We start from the raw sequence: 18,865 nt of genomic DNA on the forward strand, positions 1-18,865 counted from the left end.
GGCAGAGTGTGTGTGTGAGTGTCCCGGGCCCAGGCGTGCGCAGGGGGGAGCCCCGGCACCCCAATGCCCTGAGCCCGGCTGAGGAGGCTGCTCCTCCCCACTCCCGTGGGGGCTCCGGGGGGGGAGGCTGCGGCGGCTGCAGGCGGGTGCTTGGCCCCCCCCGGGAATGACCCGCTGCCGGCAGCTTGTGGTGCCTCCTCCGCGGAGCTTTTCCCCGGGGGCGGCCTGGGCGCAGCTGCGATCAGCTTTTTGCTGGGCAGGCTCCGCTCCGCTGCTCCCCCCCCTGCTCCTGGGGGGCTGAGTGAGCCCCCCCCAAACAGCCCCAGGGGTCGGTGGGGGGGCGGGGCCAGCAGCAGCAGAGCCCCCCCGCTCCCCTGGGGCTGCCCCGCCCCGCTCGGCCTGGGGGCTCTGCCAGGGCCCCCGCGTGAATCGCTGCTCCCTGCCCGCCAGGCTCGGCTCCGGCCACAGCAGCGGCGGGTGCCCCGGGGAGCCCAGCTGGGCTGGGGCTGGGGGAGGTTGGGGGGAGGAGAAGCTCCAGGTACCGGCGGGGTGGGGGAGAGGAGCCCCCCTGGGGCAGCGAGGAGAACCCCGGACCCTGGCAGAAGATGTGGGGCTGAAGTCCCCGGCTTGGGAGCCCCAGCCACCTTAGTGGCAAAAGTTGCAGGGCTGAAGCCCTGACCCGCCTCTGTGTAGAGCTGGCCTGAGCCCCTCTCGCTTCCATCCCCCCTGTGGAGCTGGCTCCCACTCTCCGGCTGTGGAGAAATTCAGCCCAAATCTCCCCATGTTGGTATCTCCATTCCCCCCCTCATCACCCAGCCATGGATGGATTTAGCCCAGGAGGCAGGGTCACTGTTGGCCCCATCGGGCAGGCGGGATCTAGGGCACAACGAGGTGAAGTGAGTTTCCCAAGGCCAAGCAGGGAGTCTGTGGCAGAGCAGAGACTCAAACCCAGAACACCTGAGCCCGAGTCCTGTGCCTTATCCACTAGGCAACCTTCCCCCCGAAGGAGAGGGAACCTCCTCCGCCACTTTGAGTGGGTAGGAGCAGGCACTAGACAGAGCTGCCAGGAGGTGGGGAGGGGGGTTGGATAGTTGGGGGGGGGTGATTAGTGGGTGGGTGGGTCTCTGGAGGGGGCGGTCAGGGGACAAGGAGCAGGGGGGGTTGGATGGGTTGAGGGTTCGGGGGGTGGAGCGGGGTCGGAGCAGGCAGGGAGCAGAGGGAGTTGGATGGGTCGGGAGTTGTGGGGGTCCTGTCAGGGGGCGGGGAGCGGTTGGATGGGGCGTGGGAGTCCCGGGGGTCTGTCTGGGGTCGGGGGGGTGGATAAAGGGTCAGGGGGACAGGTAGGAGGTAAGGTCCTAGGGAGGCAGTTACAGTGGGGGGGTATCAGGAGGGGGCAGTCAGGGGACAAGGAGCAGGGGGGGTTGGGGGTTCTGAGGGGGGCAGGAAGTGGGAGGCAGTGGATGGGGTGGGGCTAGGGGGGGCTCCCTGGGTGCGCACCCTAATGAAATGTGCTGCACACGCCTATGGTCATGGGGGTGAGCTACTCACATCCTTTTCCGTTTTGTGCCATTTCTTTCCGTCTCAAAACCTGAGAACAATTCTCTCTAGTTCTTCCCCTTCTCTCTCCCCTCCCCCCATGTGGCTAGAAAACCCAAGGAGATTCCCTCGTTTTCCCTAAAATTATTGACTCTCTAGTATCTTATTTTCCCTATTTTGTCCATAATTCTTCAATTCTCCTCAGCTTTGGGATGTGAACCCAGCCCATTTTATCTGCAACAATTTGCCCTTGGGTAGGTGGGAATTTGCTGTCCTGTGTCATTCCCTGTGATGTTATTGATATAAACTGGGACCATATAGAACATGATTGCAACCAAGGTCTTATGTAAAGGGGGTCATATAAGGTGTCCAACACCAGGTTATGGGTTGCTGGTTATAATTATGGGCTCTATATGTATGTATCATTTTGTAGTTGAAGTTATGAGTATTGGCTCTATCCTGTCTGTATTTCCAACTTATGCTGTGCTTCTGGGAGACATCCCAGACAAGTTGGTGTTAGCTCTGCCTAGCCTGCTTGATGACCCATTAAGGACCATCAGCTATTCAACTGACCCATGGAGAGAAGGCAGATACGCCTTGTAACTCAGCAAAGTATGCAGGGACTTGCCCATGTGACTCCAGACTCCATTTTGCTGTCATTTTCCACAGTAAGAACAAAGAGGTTCTTACACCTCGAAAAGCCTATAAAAGGCTGATGCCTCATCTCCATCTTGTTTTCAATCCTGCTTCTTACCTCTGGAGGAACTTTGCTACAAACTGAAGCTCTGAACAAAGGACTGACTGACCCATCCCAGAGGAGGATGTACTCCAGAGACTTGTTTTCACCCTGCAGTTTACTCCATCACTGCTACAAGCCTGAACGAAGAACTTTGCCATTACTGCATGTAATTGATTCCATTTAACCAATTCTAGCTCTCAGCTCTCTCTTTTTCCTTTTATGAATAAACCTTTAGATTTTAGATTCTAGAGGATTGGCAACAGCATGATTTGTGGGTAAGATCTGATTTGTATATTGACCTGGGTCTGGGGCTTGATTCCTTGGGATCGAGAGAACCGTTTTCTTTTATTGGGGTGTTGGTTTTCATAACCATTCATCCGCAGGACGAGTGGCCCTGGTGGTGATACTGGCAGACTGGAGTGTCTAAGTTTCAGAGTAGGTGTATTCTATTTGCTACCCAAGATCCATAAACCTGGAAATCCTGGACACCCCATCATCTCAAACATTGGCACCTTAACAGCAGGATTGTCTGGCTATGTGGACTCTCTCCTCAGGCCCTATGCTACCAGCACTCCCAGCTATCTTCGAGACACCACTGACTTCCTGAAGAAACTATAATCCCTTGGTGATCTTCCAGAAAGCACCATTCTGGCCACTATGGAGGCAGAAGCCCTCTACACCAACATTCCACACAAAGATGGACTACAAGCCGTCAGGAACAGTATCTCCGATAATATCACGGCAAACCTGGTGGCTGAACTTTGTGACTTTGTCCTCACCCACAACTATTTCACATTTGGGGACAATGTTTACCTTCAAGTCAGTGGCACTGCTATGGGTACCCGCATGGCCTCTCAGTATGCCAACATCTTTATGGCTGACTTAGAACAACGCTTCCTTAGCTCTCGTTCCCTAACGCCCCTACTCTACTTGCGCTACATTGATGACATCTTCATCATCTGGACTCATGGAAAAGAAGCCCTCGAGGAATTCCACCGTGATTTTAACAATTTCCATCCTACCATCAACCTCAGCCTAGACCAATCCACACAAGCGGTCCATTTCCTAGACACTACTGTGCTAATAAGCGATGGTCACATAAACACCACCCTATACCGGAAACCCGCTGACCGCTATACTTACCTACATGCCTCCAGCTTCCATCCCGGACACACCACACGATCCATTGTCTACAGCCAAGCTCTAAGATACAACCGTATTTGCTCCAATTCCTCAGACAGAGATAAACACCTACAAGATCTCTATCAAGCATTCTTAAAACTACAATACCCACCTGCTGAAGTGAAAAAACAGATTGACAGAGCCAGAAGAGTACCCAGAAGCCACCTACTACAGGACAGGCCTAACGAAGAAAATAACAGAACGCCACTAGCCATCACCTACAGCCCCCAACTAAAACCTCTCCAGCGCATCATCAAAGATCTACAACCTATCCTTAAAGATGATCTCTCAATCTCACAGATCTTGGGAGACAGGCCAGTCCTCGCTTACAGACAGCCTCCCAACCTGAAGCAAATACTCACCAGCAACCGCACACCATACAACATAAACACTAACCCAGGAACCTATCCTTGCAACAAAGCCTGATGCCATCTCTGTCCACATCTATTCAAGTGACACCATCATAGGACCTAATCACATCAGACATGCCATCAGGGGCTCGTACACCTGCACATCTACCAATGTGATATATGCCATCATGTGCCAGCAATGACCCTCTGCCATGTACATTGGCCAAACTGGACAGTCTCTACGCAAAAGAATAAATGGACACACATCTGACATGAGGAATCATAACATTCAAAAACCAGTGGGAGAACACTTCAACCTCTCTAACCACTCAGTGACAGACTTGAAGGTGGCAATTTTGCAACAAAAAAACTTCAAAAACAGACTCCAAAGAAAAACTGCTGAACTGGAATTAATATGCAAATTAGATACAATTAACTCTGGCCTAAACAGAGACTGGGAATGGTTGGGTCATTACACTAATTGAATCTAGTTCCCTATGTTAAGTTCTCCTCACACCTCCTATGGATCATCTTAATTACCACTTGAAAAAGTTTTTTCCTCCTGCTGATGATAGCTCATCTCAATTGATTAGACTTTTCCGGTTGGTATGCATACTTCCACCTTTTCATGTTCTCTGTATGTATAAATATCTCCTGTCTGTGTGTTCCATTCTATGCATCCGAAGAAATGAGCTGTAGCTCACGCTAAAATAAATTTGTTAGTCTCTAAGGTGCCACAAGTACTCCTGTTCTTTTTGTGGAGTGTCTAAGGAAATTGCTTGTGTGACTTGTGGTTAGCCAGTGGTGTGAAACCAAACTCCTCTTTGGCTGGCTGGTTTGGTTTGCCTTACAGGTGGAAAAACCCCAGCCTAGGGCTGTAACTGCCCTGTTTAAGCAATTGGTCCTGAACTGGCACTCTCAGTTGGGTCCCGCCAGGACCGTATCGTCACACCCAACAAGCTACACTGAGGCAAAAACTACCCGAGCCTTCCATCCACTGGGGCTGTACGTGGCGTTGGCTGCTCAAGTTAGTGATCTTGGGGTAAAAAGGAAACTTTAGTTGTAGAGCAGATGCAGCCCAGGTGCAGGGGTTGGCATTAGCTTCCCCCTTGACCTGACCTAAACTCCATCACTGTTCCTAGTCTAAACAAACCCTGAGCATCACGGTTCTACTGTTCCCCCATTTCACAGCAATTGTTAGTCATCGAGTTCCCCCTTTAGGAACCAATTGTTTCATTCCCAGTTGCTCTGATGTTGGTTCAGGTTGTGCTGGGGAGCAGATATTTTTGCTACCATTTTCCTCACTTAAAATATATTGAACTATAACAAAGTGCGGGAACAACGCAGGGATAGGGGAAAATGTCATTTCTCCTCTATAACAGCAGAAGAACATAGGGAATCCCTCTAATTTACCCTGATTCCTCATCACCATCCCAATCTCCCTTTTGTTCAGCTTCTTAGGCCTATATTTTTTCTAAAGGGCTGGGAAGAGGATTCCTTCGTAAATTACTTGTAATTAAACAAAGTACCCGTGCATTTGGCTACCAAAGCCGCTGTGGCCCAGGCCTTGCAGGAGGTTGCTCCTGAAGATATCGCCTTCCTAATCACCTGCATGTTGCCTATTATTTGGGAAATACAATCCCTATCTAGGTAGAGATGGGAAAAATGGAAGTGACATTTCTGTTCAGCTCACACCTGGGAGATTCTACAAATGTGTAGAAAATGAAATCCATGTTGAATGTGCTATAGCTGCAGAAAGATACCTCTTTTTAATAGAGACCTGACATTTGTTGTCTTACAGGAATTCTAAGTTGCACCTGAATTTAGTCCCTAATTTTAATCTGTGCCACCAGATTAAAGAAATAAAAGGGCACAGAAGGGGGAGTTGTACCTCACTATCGCTACTGATCTGTTGTGCAGTTGGTGAAGTATTCTACGCCAGAGAAGTGTAAAATTACTCCAAGTAAGGTCAAAGATTTGACAAGAACTTGGGTAGAAATTGTACGTACTAGTGGTTCATTTTCACCCCAGAGATGGAAGCTATGGTGACCTGTGGCCCAAGTAAACTATTTTTAGAACCCTGCTCCCTAGTTAAGTGGCATTGATCACACTCCTAAAGGATTAAATTGGGAGCAACTGTCTTTTACCATTTGGATCCAAAGCGCAGAGAGAAACAGCTGATTCCTTCAGAGCCATTCCGTGCCTATGGGTCCCAATCTGGCTGCCTTGTTGGACAAGAACCACTTCCCTGCTGGCCAAACAATGGTAGCCAATGAGGGAATGTATCGGATTCAAAGTTCAGACTGCAGGATACTTGAATGCTGAGTCCAGAGTCTGTGGTTTAGTCTAGGCCTGCACAACTCGTAAAGCGGCGAGGGCAATATTACTCCAAAGAAAACGGCTGAGGGCTGAAAACCTTCCAGCCTCACCAAAAAAACCCCACCCCCAGTGCTGCTGAAACACCCCCCCAGCACCGCCCAGCCCCCCGAAACACAGCCCCCCCAGCACTGCCCGCCCTTTGAAAAGAACCCCATTAGCGTTTCCCAGCCCCTCCGAAACAATTCCCCCCCCCGAAGCGCCGCCCGCCTCATGGAAACAAACCCTCCTTCCCCAGCACCACCCTGCTAAAACAGCGGTAATGAACCTTGCTAATATGTTATAGGGGGCCCCTAAGGTAGTATAATTAAGGTAAAAGAAATGTCTTTTTTGCTAGAAGTAGAATAAGATCTTCCCCCCACTTTGTAATCAGTTGCCCTGTGGAGTGAATGAGGTGGGACTGAGGAAGGCAGCACCTCCAGACAGCTGCAACCCTTGGAGAGGGGCTGGGAGCCAGACCAAATCAGCAGAACAGGTCAGCCACTGACTCACCATTCACCTCCTCAGCCCCCCAGCCCCTGCTCACCTCCTCAACCCCCCTCCCCTGCTGCCGGTTCACCCGCCCCCCCACCACTGCCCGCCCACTCGCCTCCTCAGCCCCCGCCCCCTATGGCTCACCTGTCTGCTCGCCTCCTCAGCTCTCTTCCCCCATCGCCAGCTCACCTGACCCCCCCCGCCATTACCTGCTGCGGTGCGGGAAGCCCCCCAACCCCAGCTCACCTCGTCTCCGTCTCCACCTTGTTGGGCCTGAGCGCGAAGCCGCCACACGGCTTCTTTTCCCTCCAAGGCTTCCTGCGCGAACAGCTGATTAGCAGGGGGAGGGGGGAAAATGAGGCGGGGCATTCAGGGGAGGAGGCAGAGTGGAGGTGAGCTGGGGCCAGCCACCGGCTCACCTGCCCCCCCCCCCGCCACTGCCTGCCCGCTCGCTTCCTCAGCCCCACACCCTCACCTGCTATTGTGTCCTACAGGAGGCCTGTGATATGCAGGGGGTCAGATTAGATGCTCTAATGGTCTCTTCTGGCTGTAAAGTCGACTAATTTCTGACAAACTGAGTGTAGCATTGGGAGCAGCGTCTGATGTTTCCCTGTCTAGCCGGCTTGCTGCCTAGAACGAACGCTCCTTGAGTGGGGTGATCCCCAGGGAGTAGCTCAAACCTGCAATGTGCCTGGCCTGGGGAAGGACATTGGCACAGCAAGGGAGGGGTGTGGCAGTGACATCACAAAGGTCTTTTGCAGGACCTCAGACTATTGGTCCAAGGTGGTGGGGAGGTGGTGACCTCACAGAGAGATGCTGACATCAGCCAGGCAGGACAGGGGCGAGGGGCCAGGGAAACCTCAGAGACCCCTGTGGCTTTGCTTCCGCAAGTCTCCTTCTCCAGGTCTCTCTCTGAGGACTGAGAGAGTATTCGGGTTCACGGACGTGAGCGCCAGGAGGAACCTCTTTCGAGTTTTCTCCTTCCCTTTTAGTGATTTTACTAGAAAACAGCCGTCCCTGTTTAGAAGGTAAGAGCCTCCTTGAGGTTTGAAACCTGTTCAGTCTGATCCATCTGGTGACAGTTGAATTCTAGGCATGGAAAACACGAGCTTAAGGAGGCAGAATTTTATTGCACACCTGGGATTTTGTCCCTTAGAATCACTGGGGACATTGGGGTTTGTCCTTTTTGTTTCACCTCTTGCTCCATCCACTGTCTGATCCCTCTTTTCTCTTCATCTCTTGCTTCCTTTGTCCTTTCTCCTGTTCCCCTCCCAACACCAGGTTTTTTTCCTCCTGCTGATAACAGCTCACCTTAACTGCTCACTCTCATTATAGTGTGTATGGCAACACCCATTTTTTTTCACGTTCTCTGTGTGTGTATATATATCTTCCTACTGTATTTTTAACTGCATGCATCTGATTTAGCCCACAAAAGCTTATGCTCAAATACATTTGTTAGTCTCTAAGGTGCCACATGTTCTCCTTGTTCTTTTTGCAGATAAATTAATGGAGGTTAAGTCCACTAATGGCTATTAGCCAGGATGGGTAAGGAATGGTGTCCCTAGCCTCTGTTTGTCAGAGGGTGGAGATGGATGGCAGGAGAGAGATCACTTGATCATTTCCGGTTAGGTTCACTCCCTCTTGGGCACCTGGCATTGGCCACTGTTGGCAGATAGGATATGGGTTTGGATGGACCTTTGGTCTGACCCAGTATGGCCATTCTTCTGTTCTTATGAAGGGAAGGGCACAGCCCCATGACAGAGTTTCTGTAGTGTAGTGGTTATCACGTTTGCCTAACACGCAAAAGGTCCCTGGTTCAAAGCCAGGCAGAAACATGATGGCTTCCTTTTCTCAGCTCCTAGTGGCCTGTCCCTGCTGTTGTAGGAGCAGCAGTGATTTCTATGCTCAAAAGGTCTGTTATACTTCCCCTCCCCCTCGCTTTTGTCTCCTCTCCCTCTCTGAATGCCTGTGAAGTGGCTTTCCCCCTCCCCCTCCCGCTCCCTCCTGCAATGCTTGTGGGATGAATGGGCTGGTTGAAGATCAGAAGAGCTTCCAGGCAGACAAGGTGTCTGGGACTCTCATTAGGCAGCACTCACACACCCAGAGCATGGACCCTGCATGGACACTGGCTGAGGTGGAGTGTGACCCACCAGATGCAGCCAAGTCATCTCTAGTCGCAGGCCATGAGGAGCAGGTCCTTAAAAGGGGAAGGGGCCCTGTGCTCAGCTGTGCTTTCACAATGCTGCCTAATGAGAGTCCCAGACACCTTGTCTATCTAGGAGCTCTTCTGATCTTCCAGCTGTTCAACCAGCTCATTCATCCCACAAGCATTGCAGGAGGGGGGGAGGGGGAAAGCCACTTCACAGGCATTCAGAGAGGGAGAGGAGATGGGGGAGGGGTGGGGGGAGTGTAACAGACCTTCTGGGCATACAGGTGATACGCAGCACACAGATCACTGCTGCTCCTACAACAGGGTAAGTTCTCAAGCAGCATGTTTCTTACTTTGCCCATCTGCCAATTTTGATAATTATCGATGGAAATATTTTGCCATTGGGTTGTGCGTTTACACAGAAATTGACATTTACCAACAAATAGGTAATTCTTCCAGTCCTGCCTAGTCTGCAGTTGGTGGGTTTAGAGGGACACATTCACTCTTCCAGGTCCCCATGCCAGGCCTGTGCTCTCAACTTCCCACAATGCTGGGATCTTTCCCTGGTCTCCCCTCAGACCTCTGCCCCCCACCCCCACTTCTGGGATCCCCTCCCCACACTGTCCAACTCCTCTGCTGGCAGGATCCCTTCCTGTTCCTTTTATTTCCTGTCTCCACTCTGGGCAAAAGCTCTGCACGGTTCCCACACCAGAAGTTGAACCCAGGCCCCGTGTATGAAAAACCAGGAATCCTGACCACTAGCCCATATGGGACTATTGGTGCATCTGACGAAGTGGGGATTCACCCATGAAAGCTCCTGCTCCAATACGTCTGTTAGTCTATAAGGTGCCACAGGACTCTTTGCTGCTGTTATTACTACAACTCTCTAAGCGAACCCCTCGTGAGCGCAGCAGGGACTAGCGTGACCGGATGTCCCAATTTTGGGGCCTTTTTATATAGGCTCCTATTACCCCCCACTCCCTGTTCCGATTGTTCACATTTGCTGTCTGGTCACCCTAGCAGGGGCTGCACACAGGGCTGCATTAACCCTTCAGGTGCTGAGGTTTCCCTCACTCCATTCCCAGTGCCTGTGATGAGGATAGAGACATCAGGGCTCCCAGGTGCTGCACAGACCATGACTGAGATCGGGACCCCATATTGTGCTAGGTGCTGTACACACCCAGGCCAACACTGGGACACCCCGGGGGTTCCCCTCAATTTATCTGAGCCTCTGCTGCCCAACTGCTTCTGTCTCCATCTGGAGCACCCAGGAGCCTTTCCTTTCCACCTTTCCAAACAGTCCTTCTTTCCCTGCCCCCTAATTCTGCTTTCACACCCTGGGCCCATCTCCTCCCTTCGTTCCCTCCACCCCCGCCCCAGGTGATTAGAGATGGAGGCAACTTCAGCCACTGGAGACAGCCCCAGCGAGCGCTGCAGCCCTCCCGGGGGGTGTTTGCAGACACAGGAAGGGAGCGGCAGGTGCTGGGAAGAAGGAAACAGGAGAACAAATCCCAGGGGGGGGCAGCTCCTGGGGGCGGGGCTGCTCCTGGGGGCGGGGCTCTGGCACAGCCCAGGGGCGGGGCAGCTCCTGGGGGCGGGGCTCTGGCACAGCCCGGGGGCGGGGCAGCTCCTGGGGGCGGGGTTCTGGCACAGCCCAGGGGCGGGGCCGCTCCTGGGGGGCGGGGCTCTGGCACAGCCTGGGGGCGGGGCAGCTCCTGGGGGCGGGGCTCTGGCACAGCCTGGGGGCGGGGCAGCTCCTGGGGGCGGGGCTCTGGCACATTGTGACGCAGGAGCCCGGGCTCAGCAGCTGCTTCCTGGTGGTCACGTGCTGCCAGCAGCGCTGGAGCCGCCTGGGCCGGAGCGGAGCCGCTGTTCTCAGCTGCCGCAGGAGCTGCCCCCGGCCCCGCTGGGCTCCAGGTGGGGACAGAGCCTGGGGCCCGGGGTTCCCCTGGGTGCGGCTGGCGGGAGGGGAGAGGCCGGAGCTGCAGGCGGGGAAGGGCGGGGGGGCAGGCGGGGGGTTGATCGGTCTCTGGGCACCAGGGGAGCCCCGGGGCAGAGTGTGTGTGTGAGTGTCCCGGGCCCAGGCGTGCGCATGGGGGGAGCCCCGGCACCCCAATGCCCTGAGCCCTGGCTGGGGAGGCTGCTCCCCCCCCTCCCGTGGGGGCTCGGGGGGCGGGGAGGAGGCTGCGGCAGCTGCAGGCGGGTGCTCAGCCCCTGCCCCCCGGGACTGACCCGCTGCCGGCAGCTTGTGGCGCCTCCTCCGCGGACGTTTTCCACGGGGGCGGCCTGGGCGCAGCTGCGATCAGCTGTTTGCTGGGCAGGCTCCGCTCCGCTGCTCCCCCCCCCCGCTCCTGGGGGGCTGAGTGAGCCCCCCCCAAACAGCCCCAGGGGTCGGTGGGGGGCGGGGCCAGCAGCAGCAGAGCCCCCCCGCTCCCCTGGGGCTGCCCCACCCCACTCGGGCTGGGGGCTCTGCCAGGGCCCCCGTGTGAATCGCTGCTCCCTGCCTGCCAGGCTCGGCTCCGGCCACAGCAGCGGCGGGTGCCCCGGGGAGCCCAGCTGGGGCTGGGGGAGGTTGGAGGGGGGGAGAAGCTCTAGATACGGGCGGGGGGGGGAGCCGAGCTGTGGGGGAGGAGGAGAAGCCCCGGACTGGGCTGGAGCCACGCTGGGGCAGGGGAGAAGGTCAGGAGCTGCACTGGGGGGCGGGGGGGATGGAGGGGGAGAAGAGCCCCCCTGGGGCAGGGAGGAGAAGCCCCCGGACCCTGGCAGAAGATGTGGGGCTGAAGTCCCCGGCTCGGGAGCCCCAGCCACCTTAGTGGCAGAAGTTGCAGGGCTGAAGCCCTGACCCCCCTCTGTGTGGAGCTGGCCTGAGCCCCTCTCGCTCCCATCCCCCCTGTGGAGCTGGCTCCCACTCTCCGGCTGTGGAGAAATTCAGCCCAAATCTCCCCATGTTGGTATCTCCATTTCCCCCCCATCACCCAGCCATGGATGGATTTAGCCCAGGAGGCAGGGTCACTGTTGGCCCCATTGGGCAGGTGGGATCTAGGGCACAAGGAGGTGAAGTGAGTTTCCCAAGGCTAAGCAGGGAGTCTGTGGCAGAGCAGAGACTCAAACCCAGAACACCTGAGCCTGAGTCCGGTGCCTTAACCACTAGGCCACCTTCCCCCCGAAGGAGAGGGAACCTCCTCCGCCACTTTGAGTGTGTGGGTGGGAGCAGCCACTAGACAGAGCTGCCAGGAGGTGGGGAGGGGGGTTGGATAGTTGGGGGGGTGATTAGTGGGTGGGGGGGTCTCTGGAGGGGCGATCAGGGGACAAAGAGCAGGAGAGTTGAATGGGATGAGGGTTTGGGGGGTGCCTGTTGGGGGTGGGGGGGGAGCAGGGTTGGAGCAGGCAGGGATCAGAGGGAATTGGATGGGTCGGGAGTTGTGGGGGTCCTGTCAGGGGCGGGGAGTGGTTGGATGGGGCGTGGGAGTCCCCGGGGTCTGTCTGGGGGCAGGGGTGTGGATAAGGTTCAGGGGGACAGGTAAGGGGTAGGGTCCTAGGGAGGCAGTTACAGTGGGGAGGGTCTCAGGAGGGGGCAGTTAGGGGACAAGGAGCAGGGGGTGTTGGCGGTTCTGAGGGGGGCAGGAAGTGGGAGGCAGTGGATGGGGCGGGGCTCCCTGGGTGCACACCCTAATGAAATGTGCTGCACACGCCTATGGTCATGGGGGTGAGCTACTTGCATCCTTTTCCTGCTTGTGCCATTTCTTTCCATCTCAAAACCTGAGAACAATTCTCTCTGGTTCTTCCCCTTCTCTCTCCCCTCCCCACATGTGGCTAGAAAATCCAAGGAGATTCCCTCATTTTCCCTAAATTTATTGACTCTCTCGTCTCTTATTTTCCCTATTTTGTCCATAATTCTTCAATTCTCCTCAGCTTTGGGACATGAACCCAGCCCGTTTATCTGCAGCAATTTGTCCTTGGGTAGGTGGAATTTGCTGTCCTGTGTCACTCCCGCAGCGTGGGTGGTGGTTAGTAGGTGCTGGCTGGGGGAGCCCGCAGACACGGCTGCCTCTGGGGGGGGAGATGGGGTGGCCGATCTCTGCCAGCGACAGGACATGGCCGCACAGGAGGGGAAGGGAGGAGCCAGTGTCCCTATGGAGCCTGCCCAGCCCCTTTGGTTCTGCTCCTTTCCAGCATTTTGTTCAGAGACTTTATTACTGGGGAGGCTGAAAAATCTCCCTGTGGGCTTAGCCTGGCAGGAGGGACCAGGTCTCTCCTGCAATAAAGAGCTGGAGCATGTTCCCAGCATGGCAGAGCCTAGGCTGTGTCTCTGCAGGGAAAGATCCTGGGGGAATCATGATGTGACATGAACTAAACCCTGTTCTGAAACCTCTGCAACTGCCCTTCTCGCCCTGCCAGGCTGCAGGATGGCGTCCATGTTTCGCTCCAGCTCATCCCATCCTCTCATGGGACAGGGAAGGGAAACAGCTGCAGTGGAGCCGGCTCAGGTAGGGGTTATGGGGGGGTTGTTGGTGGGTTCCTGCTGGAGGGAGAGGGACATCAAATGCACCGGAGGAGGGAGGCTTGGGCAGTCTGGTTTGGGGGTTGGAGTTTGGCAAAAAATTCCCAGGGTGGAGAATGGGAGGAGGCCAGGGTGTAGCAAACCTGTTGGGACTTGTTCAATATGCGGCTTCCATTCTAGGAATAGAGCCACGAGGTAAGAGTGTGGAAATGCTCTAATTTGTGGGACAGGAAACAACCCCCCTAGGTGGGGCTAGGAAAATGGGCCAGAATCCCAGGGCTGGAGCCCGAACTGATTAACCAGCGGCTGCTGTGAGATGCAGAGGGGGCACCCACCAGGGAGGCTGGGGGGGGGAGGGGGGTTCTTAACCTTTTTCTTTCTAAGGCCCCCAACGTGCTATAAAAACTCCACGGCCCTGCATGTGCCTGGTTCTCTGCATATCACTATCATGTATGTGACTCAGTAAGATTTGACTCCATCATTGCTATTAGTATCATACTTGGAGCTGCGTTTATTTTCATAGAAATTTTAAGTTACTTTACAGACAGATTTAAAAATACAGTTTGAAGATAAATGATCTTCATCTGCACAGTGTCTAAAGTTTTGAGTTTAGCTATTTTTTTTTCCAAACGAGCCCTGCGAAGGTAAGTACAAGCAAAATGTACAGTCTGTTATTTGATTGTAAATATTGTAAATAGCAAATGACAAAGCACAATACGGCAATAACAGTAATAATGATAATTACTCCAGCCAGGCCAGGTGAGGCATTTTAGAACTTGTTACTCAAAGAACTGAATTTAAGCATAAGACAGAAATAAAATGATGAAATTCAGAGATCAGTTAAAAAGCTAAACTACCAGCACTGTCATCCTGACCAAATGTGAAAGAATAAAATTACAGAGACTATATGTACTTTGTGCATTTTGACAGGAGGTAAAAGGAAGTAACAACAGTAACTGAAGTGTGTGTGTGTGGGGGGGGAGTGTGAGACACACCCGCTGTCACTCCCAGCCCAGCGGCACTCACTAGTCCGAAGGCTCGTTCACACGGCAGCAGGGGCCAGCAGCTCCCACTCCTGACCCAGAGGCAGCAGCACAGAATCTTGTCCCCCCAGCTCAGCTCAGCAGAGACTGGGCACAGAGGCAGGAGGGTGGGGCCACACCCCCCCTCTCTCCCCCGCACAGCACAGGAGGCTCCTGGGAGCAGCTTGGCCGGGGCAGCTCCAAGTTGGGGGAGGGCGCAGGGCTGCAGGAAGAGCTGCAGGGGAGGCAGCTGAAGAGAAGTGGGGGGAGGAGAGACAGGACACCCCTGCTGGAGGAACCCCCTCAGCAAGGCTCCCCTGGACCGTCCTGTCGTCTGCCCCCCACTGAGTCTGGCCCCGTCCAGCTCTTCACAATGAGAACAGCGCTGGGCTCCCTGCCAGCGAGCTCTCCCTGCACCTGCCAGGGCCTCCATCTCCTGTGTCCGTCTGTGGCTAGTAGGGGGGGGATGGCTCTGCTGGGAGAGAGGAGGGGCTCTCGCTTCGTCCCCTCCCCCTGGCGTTTCCTGGCTGCTTTGAGCGGGGTGGGGTGGGACTCTGCCTGTGAGCCACCCAGAGCTCCCATTTGATTGAAAGTGTGAGTGGGGCAGCAGGTACCGAGTGTTGGACTCTTGCTCTTTCAGGGGCCGGTGACCTTCGAGGAGGTGGCTGTGTATTTCACCAGGGGAGAGGGGGCTCTGCTGGACCCCGCTCAGAGAGCCCTCTACAGGGATGTCATGCAGGAGAACTATGAGAACGTGACCTCGCTGGGTAAGGAGTCCTGTCCCCTGGGTTATTAGAAGCTGTGGGGTCTCTAAAGAACCTGAGTAGTAATAACTTGATACCTTTATTCATCATACAAGTTTTGACAAGTTTCCTTGCCCCCCCCCTTTTTGCCTCATCTCCCACCCACTAGAATAATTTTTAGACATTTGTCATCAGTCATTTTGAAATTGCATTTACTGTGTCCTTATTGGCTACATTAGCAACTGTTTTTTTAAATTAATTAATAAAATTATAAAAAAATAAAAATATTTTAAAAAATATTAAAAAATAAATAATTTAATTAATAAAAATAGGTGTGTGACTGATGCATGGCTTGTGTGACAGTCAGATGAGCTCATCTTTTGATAGGAGAGCGTATAATGTTCCCATTCAGGACCCCACGGGTGAAGGGAGAACAGAGCTGTGGGAGGGGAGGAGAAGGGGGGAGTAGCTGATTCTGGGGTGCCAGGACATGGGGAGGGTGTGTGCAGGATTAGAGCTAAGAAGCAGCAGGGAGGGAGGAGGTTGTGAGAGACAAGGAGGGAACAGAAGAAGCTCCCAAGGTGCCAGGAGGTGGTGCCGGCTGAGAGTAATGGGAAGAAGGGGAGGGGAGTGTGGGGGAAGGGCACCCAGGAAGTCGGCTGGGTGGGTCAGTGGGAGGGAGGAGAGGGTTAGGGATCTAGAGCTGTGGGAGATCCCAGACCTTTAACCCTGAATCCCTGCCCAAGCCTTGTTGTTCTAGAGCCCACGCTCCAGTTTTCTTTCTGTTCTGTTTCACTTCATTATACATTTCCTCCCCCAAATATTATTATTTTAATTCTTGACCTCCCTCTGCCGCTCATTACCCCCCTCCCCATATAACCTCCCCATCTCCATGCACAGCGACCCCGGCCACCGATCCTGAGTCCTTGCTGCATCCTCCCTCCCGTAGCAGGGCCCCTACCCAGGCACACATGGGCACTTTGTTGATGATGTCACAGGGTGGTGGTGTAGCCTGTACAGTTTTTACACCTATAAGATGACGTATTGGGGCACAACTTGCCCTTGTACATGGCTACTCACAGTTAATTGAGAAGATGGAATTTGGTGAAACACACAGAAACTTGATTAAATACAGACAGTTATAACTGAAATCACAGGCAAGGATCAATCCACGTAACAGTTAGACTAAGATCAGTATAGTAAAGAGGGGCTTGCACTGTGCGGATGTACAAGTTATGACACCAATGGAAACAAAGATCGAGGGGCAAGGCAGCCCGTCAGAAGGGAGGCCCTGCTTCAGTTTACACTGTCTCGGGGACCTGACCAAATGAAAAACTGGTCACTAGGAGAGGTAATTTATCCACTTCCTTATGGTAATAGGATGGCGATATACCGCATCTGCTGCTTTGCTCTGATTACAATAATGTCAATAGCTGCCCCAACCCATATGTGGCCTTTGGGAAGTCCATAATTTAGCATCAAGCCTTAATACTCATGATTTACATCACTTAGTTATTAATAATCCCAATATATAAATGTGTCCAACTGCTGAGATCCTACATAGCAACCTAATTGCTAAAGCCCACCCCAAACGTCCTTCTTTCAGAATCCTGTGGCGTATTCCACCTGTTTGTAGTTACTCCTTAGTCTGTAAAAATGAGGGTGCAAAATATCTGACCTGGGATTCTCTCCTTAGGCCTGGTCAGGTAAATCCCAGACTTCAGCAGAACTTCTCCCACAAAGCCTTCACCTAATAGAAGCCCTTAACTGTAGCAAGCTGAATAACCCATTTATCTATGTTCACCTCCTTGTCCCTCCACGCATGGTCCAAGCTCATAAGCAATTCTCTGATCATGACATGTTACCTCTAGCGAGTATGAAATTGCCCACAAGACGTGAGACTGGGTCATAGATCGTAAAATCAGGTCGGGGTCAAGAAGAGTGAGAGTTTGGAGAGAGTCTTGTCCCCCCTCTCCCCATCTGCAGCAGCCACAAGCTGTCTTCCCTCCCGGCTCCTTGGATCTCTGAGCCGGTCCCTCCTGAGGCTGCGTGGCCCAGTTCTTGTTTCTGACCTTCTCCTTTTCCGGAAGAATGAGAGGCTGTTGTTCCTGAATGTTAGTGTGTAATTCCCCAGCCTTCTCCTCACACTGGGGGAGTTTAATTCTCCCTCCCATTACACCTGAGTCACTAGATTTCCTAATTCCCCAAAATGTGCTTTTGCGATGTCACAGTTCTGGGGTAGCGAAGCCTTTGACCTGCCTCCATGGTCTGCTCACGGAATGGCCCCTCAGGTGTCAGGCCTCCAGCCAGCCCCTCTCTATGGGCAGGGACCCACCTGCCTCTCCTTTTTGACCAGGGTGTGAGGACTGCAGCTTGTCCTCCACTGTGTTCACTGGACTAACATCCAGTTCCTGTGCTTTGCTTTCTCTCCAGGGGCTGTGAGCAGTGTGTCTGTCTGAGACAGAGGTGGGACTTTTGGTAATACTTGTATGATGCCAATACACACCTCAGTTTCCCGCTGTGATTGGTATTGCTGTGATTCTAAAGAGCAGGAGACGTGAGGTGTTTTCTCACGTAGCTGTCATGGGGTGATATTAATGGGTCATTAAGGATTGACTGGGGCCAACTTAGATCAATGGAATACCTGACAGAGACAAGGGAATAATTGTCACCTGTCCATGGGAGGATCTCAGCTTGGCTGAGTGAAGCACACATGGACTCGTTATGTTTTTGGGAGCAGGAAGAACTGGGCTCGCAGACACAGGGAGCTTTGCCGGAGTGAAGACAAATGGACAGACGCAGTGAAAAGAAACCAAACTGTTTTCTACAGCAGCCTGGCTCAAGGGCATTGGCCAGTATGAACTATATTGTCTTCATTGCTTCTCTGTGCTAATGAAAAGACTTTCCAGTGCTGTGTTTCGGTTGACTAATAAACCCTGCAATGTTTTAAAAGTCTGCTTTTAAAAACTTGCTGAGGTGCATTGAAGCATAAATGAGGAACAGTCTCTGAACAGGAGTGTCGTTTAGCTGGACCTGCTGGCAGAGCTCACAGGTTGAAATAGGAGTGTTGAAGCCAGAGGCTCAGTCTCAGGTGTTGAAGCTACATGGCCTGTCCTTGTGGAAGAGTGGGACCCCTTGGGGGTCTAGTGCACTCAAGGGGCACCTCCCAAGGACTGTTTAAAAGCCAGGGCATTGCACAGATCCTATGGATCCATGACAGTGCCAGAGGTTCAGCCTTATGGGGAAAAGTTATAAAATAAGAAAAGGATCTAAATTTACCATCGCCCCCTCACCAGTCCTCGTGCGAATCCCTGATCAGTTCCAAAGTATATTAAAACCTCCCTTAAAGGCTTACCTCTTGGTTATCAGTTTTGTTCGAGTGTTTTCCCTTCACCCTCCCACTTCCCCGGTTCTCGTCATGCAGACAGCAAGCAACAAACAACCAGAAGTCTAAAGCGCAGATAATGCCATGTTTATTGGGGTTAGTTTCCAAGCAAGCATATTCCGAAGCCCTTCACACCAGCTGGGCTTATCTCTATATGCCGAGAGAGACAGTTCCCCAGTGTTCCCTTCCAAGCTCTGACGCCGCAGAGCGTTTACCCTGTGTCCCCTGTGACGTTGCACTCCATATGATTTTATGAAAATATGCTAATGAGTGTGATTATAAAATAACTGGAATGTTTCATGCAAAATGTCTCTTGCAAAGTATCATTACAAAGCTTATAATCTACTGAGCGTGTTCATCCTAGCTGTATGAATGTATCATTCTTATAGCTGAAACTAGGACTAGAAA

General features: G+C 53.3%; 1 non-coding gene across 1 annotated transcript; it reads left to right on the forward strand.

Moving 5' to 3' along the window:
- Nucleotides 1–8,419: 8,419 nt before the first annotated feature.
- On the forward strand, nucleotides 8,420–8,492 carry TRNAV-AAC. The gene has a single exon. It is a non-coding gene; the product is annotated as a tRNA-Val (tRNA).
- Nucleotides 8,493–18,865: the final 10,373 nt, after the last annotated feature.

This window comes from Mauremys mutica, unplaced genomic scaffold (assembly GCF_020497125.1).
Source record: "Mauremys mutica isolate MM-2020 ecotype Southern unplaced genomic scaffold, ASM2049712v1 Super-Scaffold_100033, whole genome shotgun sequence".
Taxonomy (NCBI): domain Eukaryota; kingdom Metazoa; phylum Chordata; order Testudines; family Geoemydidae; genus Mauremys; species Mauremys mutica.